This window comes from Pseudonaja textilis, chromosome 7 (genome assembly GCF_049901715.1).
Source record: "Pseudonaja textilis isolate UNSWEBS1 chromosome 7, rPseTex1.2, whole genome shotgun sequence".
Lineage (NCBI taxonomy): Eukaryota > Metazoa > Chordata > Lepidosauria > Squamata > Elapidae > Pseudonaja > Pseudonaja textilis.
In genome coordinates, this window is record NC_141996.1 from 59,937,817 (window position 1) to 59,943,840 (window position 6,024).

Genomic DNA, 6,024 nt, shown 5'->3' on the forward strand with positions numbered 1-6,024 from the left:
GGACAAAATTCACCCAGTGACAATTGCCCCCAATTTCATGGTAGTAAAAGTACTATGTACTGAGATTGTGTTAAGAAAAAATGGCAATTCCCCTTGACACGAGAAACCAGGGAACCTCTGCTTACTCTCTGCAGAATCGGGTATGTCAGGCTACAGAACTTTTCCCATTCAATCAACAAGAATGAACTTCTGAAAACGTATCAAAAGGAATCCTTTATTGAGATGAGACAATTCATGTAGAGGTCAAAAGCAGCGTGTAAGGCCTCTCAGGCATGCAGAGATAGATAAGGGAGTTTCAAAGCCCTCCCCTTATCTTGATGTGTATTTAGTAAAACAAAGAACCAACATGTTAATTCCCCCCACCCCCTTTTTAGAACGATCTTTTACAGAGTTTCCCAGGACACATCTCACTGTGGAATTTTTATGGTTTCTTCATCTCCTGGCTGTCTCTTTCAGAGGTGATAGGTTCTGGCCATCTGGGTTTCATCTCTCCATTGTATCATGTGTAGGTTATACAAATTCAATATAAGATTAAATATATTCAGGTTACATCAAGAAGGATATCTTTATCAGTCTCCCCCCCCCCTTTCTTCTTCCATTGAAGAAATGAGAGCTACACGGATCTGACACATGTCTCTGTGCTATTTACCAGTCCTAGATCCAGCAGAAAAGAGTTGCCGCTGTCAGTCTAAGAAAAGTTGCTTATCCATAGAAAACAAATACTCTTCCTAACATAGAATGGATCAGGAATGGGTGAGAATGGATGCTTAGAATGGTATTCCATTCCAAGAAGAGCTTTCCTTCAGGCTACTTTTGAAGATAGGTCGAAATCTACATATCTGAAAGTTGTAAAGGTTGAGAAACGCTGTTAGATGATATCTATGGCAAAAATTACAAAGACGGAAACACCTCAAAATAAGTAGCTAAATATAACTTTTTAGTAATCGAAAACCAGTACAAATCTGTATATAGGATAACATGAATATAGTGGCATAACTAAATAAATAAGTGGAATAACTCTTCACAGTGTGGGATGGGGATGTGAAATATTTCCAGTAGTCACCAGAATGATCAAAAATATGTACAGCTTAGATAGACTAAAATTATAAAAGACACCATGGGAGTTTGATAAAAGCAGGCACACAGGTCTCAAGGAAAACAAGGATATGTATTTTATATAAATAACATCAATTGGTGGAGGAATTTTGTTATTCTAAACCATATTTTGATTACCATTTTAAAAAGCTTTTAAAAAGCATCTTATTCTCTTATATACTTCTCTAGTTTACAATACAAAAGTAATACATTTTGAAATAAAGTGTGGAAACTACTATACTGGCAATATTTTTTAATTTAACATTAAGATACAATTTTACCAGAGAACATTCATCTTAATTTCAATAATGACAAGAAGTAGATATCAACGGTAAGAACAGTTTTGTAATGTATGCAATATTCATAGCACACAAATAGGTAGAGTTTAGCAATAGTTGATTCATAACAACATAAATTGCTTCTTTGTTGATTTTCAAATGTGAAATTAATTTTAGAATAATGTAATATATATTGCCATCTATATTGCCATTTATTAATGTCACAAATAATTCCAATATTTATTTATTTATTTATTTATTATATATTTACAGTATACTATACAGAGCTGAAAAGATCATTCCTGTACCATATTGTTTCGTCATAGAATTTTGTGTTGTGCAAAATAAGCCAATGTGAAATGTAAATTATACTTTATGGCTCAGTGTATTAAATAAAACAGGGTGGTTTTTTTTGATGATACTAGATTAAATAAATAATAGCTTAGCGCATTTTAGGATTGTAGTTGATAAATCAGAGTTTAAGGCTCCACAGTGCTAAAAAGCAAATGAGTTCTGGTCCATTATTTTTTTTATCATACATCAGTGAATAAATATTTTATTAATAATATAAATGTGATGTGTGCTCTGAACTTATATTTTGAAGGGGGGGAGAGGCTGGTCCTTACAGTACATGTATTTAGAACTTCCTGTTAGCCTGTATAGGAGCAGGAACACATAAGCACTGCCAGCCACACAATTCACAATTCCAGGACCTTTTTTTAGTAGTCCTTTCTGCCAGGTTAGCTCTCCACAGCAGATACATTTGTCTAAATATTGGAGGTTTTTAGAAACCAAATATGCTTTTGCAAACATGTATCCAATGCCTGAGGAGAAAACAAAGTGACTTGTAAGAACCACTGAAGAATAAACTACTGTATGAAAACAGAAAGTCTGCACTGTTAGCCTGGAGATATAAGATGCAAATAAAGTGCCAGATAAAATCTAAAAGCAATCACTTTTTTCTCTTCTTAAAAGGCTACCAATGCTCAAGAAATTATTTTTTATTCTGTGATAAGATGGTCTGAATGTTCAGATTTCCTAGCAGTACTCACTGCTTTTCAATATATTGTCACTAATAATGTTTTGCTCCCTCAAAAAAAGAGAGATTATCATGATTTTTAATAGCATGATCAGAATTAATTGGTAAGCAATTGGAGCTAGTGTATGGAAAAATTGTGTGGAACATGCAGGTATAAAATAGTTTGGTTTTATCTGCATTATTGTAGATAATGTGTTGCTTTCAAATAGAAAGTTCAGACAACACAATTAAGCCATATGAAAGCCATCCCAGTAAAATTAATATTATCCTTAGCAGATGATTTACAGCTGAAACTCAAAAAATTAGAATATCGTGCAAAAGTTCATTTATTTCAGTAATGCAACTTAAAAGGCGACCCTATTATATGAGATAGACTCATAACATGCAAAGCAAGATAGTTCAAGCCATGATTTGTCATAATTGAGATGATTATGGCGTACAGATCATGAAAACCCCAAATCCACAATCTCAGAAGATTAGAATATTGTGAAAAGGTTCAATATTCTAGGCTCAAAGTGTCCCACTCTAATCAGCTAATTAAGCCATAACACCTGCAAAGGATTCCAGAGCCTTTAAATGGTCTCTCAGTCTGGTTCAGTAGGAAGCACAATCATGGGAAAGACTGCTGACCTGACAGTTGTGCAGAAAACCATCATTGACACCCTCCATAAGGAGGGAAAGCCTCAAAAGGTAATTGCAAAAGAAGTTGGATGTTCCCAAAGTGCCGTATCAAAGCACATTAATAGAAAGTTGGGTGGAAGGGAAAAGTTTCTTCCACACTCTTCAGACTGCAGCCTGAAGAGGATTATCAGGAAAAGGCCATTCAAAAATGTTGGGGACTTTCACAAGGAGTGGACTGAGGCTGGAGTCAGTGCATCAAGAACCACCACACACAAACGGATCCTGGACATGGACTTCAAATGCCATATTCCTCTTGTCAAGCTGCTCCTGAACAACAAACATCAGAAGCATCTTACCTGGGCTAAAGAAAAACAGAACTGGTCTGTTGCTCAGTGGTCCAAAGTCCTCTTTTCTGATGAGAGCAACTTTTATGTCTCATTTGGAAACCAAGGACCCAGAGTCTGGAGGAAGAATGGAGAGGCACACACTGCAAGATGCTTGAAGTCCAGTGTGAAGTTTCCATAGTCTGTGTTGATGCCATGTCATTTGCTGGTGTGCTTCATTAAGTCCAGGGTCAACACAACCATCTACCAGGGGATTTTGGAGCACTTCATGCTTCCTTCTGCAGATGAGCTTTATGGGGATGCTGACTTCATTTTCCAGCAGGACTTGGCACCTGCCCACACTGCCAAAAGCATCAAAACCTGGTTCAATGACCGTGGGATTACTGTGTTTGATTGGCCAGCAAACTTGCCTGACCTGCACCCCATAGAGAATCTATGGGGCATTGCCAAGAGAAAGATGAGAGACATGAGACTGAACAATGCAGAAAAGCTGAAGGCCACTATTGAAGCATCCTGGTCTTCCATAACACCTCAGCAGTGCCACAGGCTGATAGCTTCCATGCCACGCCGCATTGAGGCAGTAATTGCTGCAAAAGTACAAGTACTGAGTACATATGCATGCTTATACTTTTCAGAGGTCTGATATTGTTCTATGTACAATCCTTGTTTTATTGATTCCATGTAACATTCTAATTTTCTGAGTTTGTGGATTTGGGGTTTTCATGAGCTATAAGCCATAATCATCTCAGTTATGACAAATCACAGCTTGAACTATCTTGCTTTGCATGTAATAAGTCTATCTCATATATTAGTTTCACCTTTTAAGTTGCAGTACTGAAATAAATGAACTTTTGCACAATATTCTAATTTTTTGAATTTCACCTGTATATGTAATGGGATTTTGCATTACTGAAATAAATGAGCTTTTGCATGATATTCTAATTTTTTGAGTTTCACCTGTATGGAGTCATAAGAAGATAGAAAAACACACACAAGAGGCACTCATTCTAATAGTCATGGATATCAGATTTTTTAAACTTTCAAAATAACTTAATGAAGAGGATCCATTTCTGCTTTTCTTCAAACACCAGAAATTTAGGGGGAGCCTTATGTATTTATGCTGTGGGCCAATTTTATATTCTGATGTTAGCTGATAATCCGGCATTGCCTGGGATATTTATTTATCCCAATCTTGTATTATTATATGCACACATACAAACACAGGATCCTTTGCTTAAAAAGCTGAACAAAAGATCAAAGGTGTCTTACATCAGAAGCTCAGGGGAAAAGGCATTTCTGGGCCACACAAGGGTTTATCACAGCAATAATATTCAGTATTTGGAACAGCACAGGGGCACACTGTTCTTTGCAATGACACATGGGGAAATAAAACAATGTTTTCATCATAAAAATAATTAAAACCCACAGAGAGAGAGGGAGAGTAATCTTCCTCTGCACACCGCTGGTTTGCATTTTCAAGTAAATGTAAAAATTGGGTTTCTTCTTATTGTCGCTTCAGTTAGGACTGTCCATCGGGAGGAAATCGTACAATATTCCCCCCCAAATCGATCAGTTGGATCTGAGTCTTTCCCGATATTATGAAGAAATCCAGAGATTTCATTTCCAACAAAAGAGCCATCTCTCGATATCTTGAGAACCATCTCAAAATTTAAAAAGGAAAAAGCTCGACTCTGAAGCCCATCCCTCCCACGCTCCGATCATCTTCTTCGAATGCTGCCATGGCAAGATTCCAGTCCTCCAAGAAGCCTCCTTGCTTTCCATCCTCCTCTTTCACTGGTTTTAAGTAGCTCAAATGGAGTTTTATCCCCCACTTTAAATAGCTTGCACGGGGTTTTATCCCCCGCTTTTCAATTTCACATGGTTTTGGTGAGGATGGGGAGATTTTCAACCAGGGTTTGGTGGTTCATTTTGATGCTGGTGATCAGGCCGTCTTTGTTACCATTGGAGCCCATGTAAGTGATCTCCTTCCCAGCTAAGGTGGTCATGCACCCAGCAAGGGCCATCAGCAGGGCGTTGCAAAAATGAAATCACGAAAATGAAACACCAAGGAAGAATATATCTATAGGTTTAAATAAAAGTAACTTTATTTACAGGATTTTAAAAGTATAAGTAGAGTATACAAATTATATCTAGATGTAAACAGCTCTATCTCTTCTATAGTGTAGTCAGGCTTCACAATATTGTACTGTCTCTGGATATCTAGATGTAGCAGCTCTTAGATCTCTTATCCTGTAGTCAGGACACGCACTGTTGTACTGTCTCTGAAGCTCTAGATCAGAGGTCCTCAAACGTGGCAACTTTAAGCCTTGTGGACTTCAACTTCCAGAATTCCTCAGGCATCTATGTTGGCTGGAGAATTCTGAGAGTTGAAGTCCACAAGTCTTAAAGTTGCCAAGTTTGGATACCTCTGCTCTAGATGTAGTAGCTCTATCTCTCTTATCCTTTAGTCGGGCCTCACACTGTTGTATTGTCTCTGAAATTTTGGATGTAGTACCTCTCTCACACAATGTTGCAAATCTTTTATTCCTCTCCTTGGGAGTTTCTTGTCTACGTTGGCATTTCATTTTTGTAGCCTTTGATTGCACTTGGCCAATCTCCTGATGTTTCTTTGGAGGCATCTTGGGCT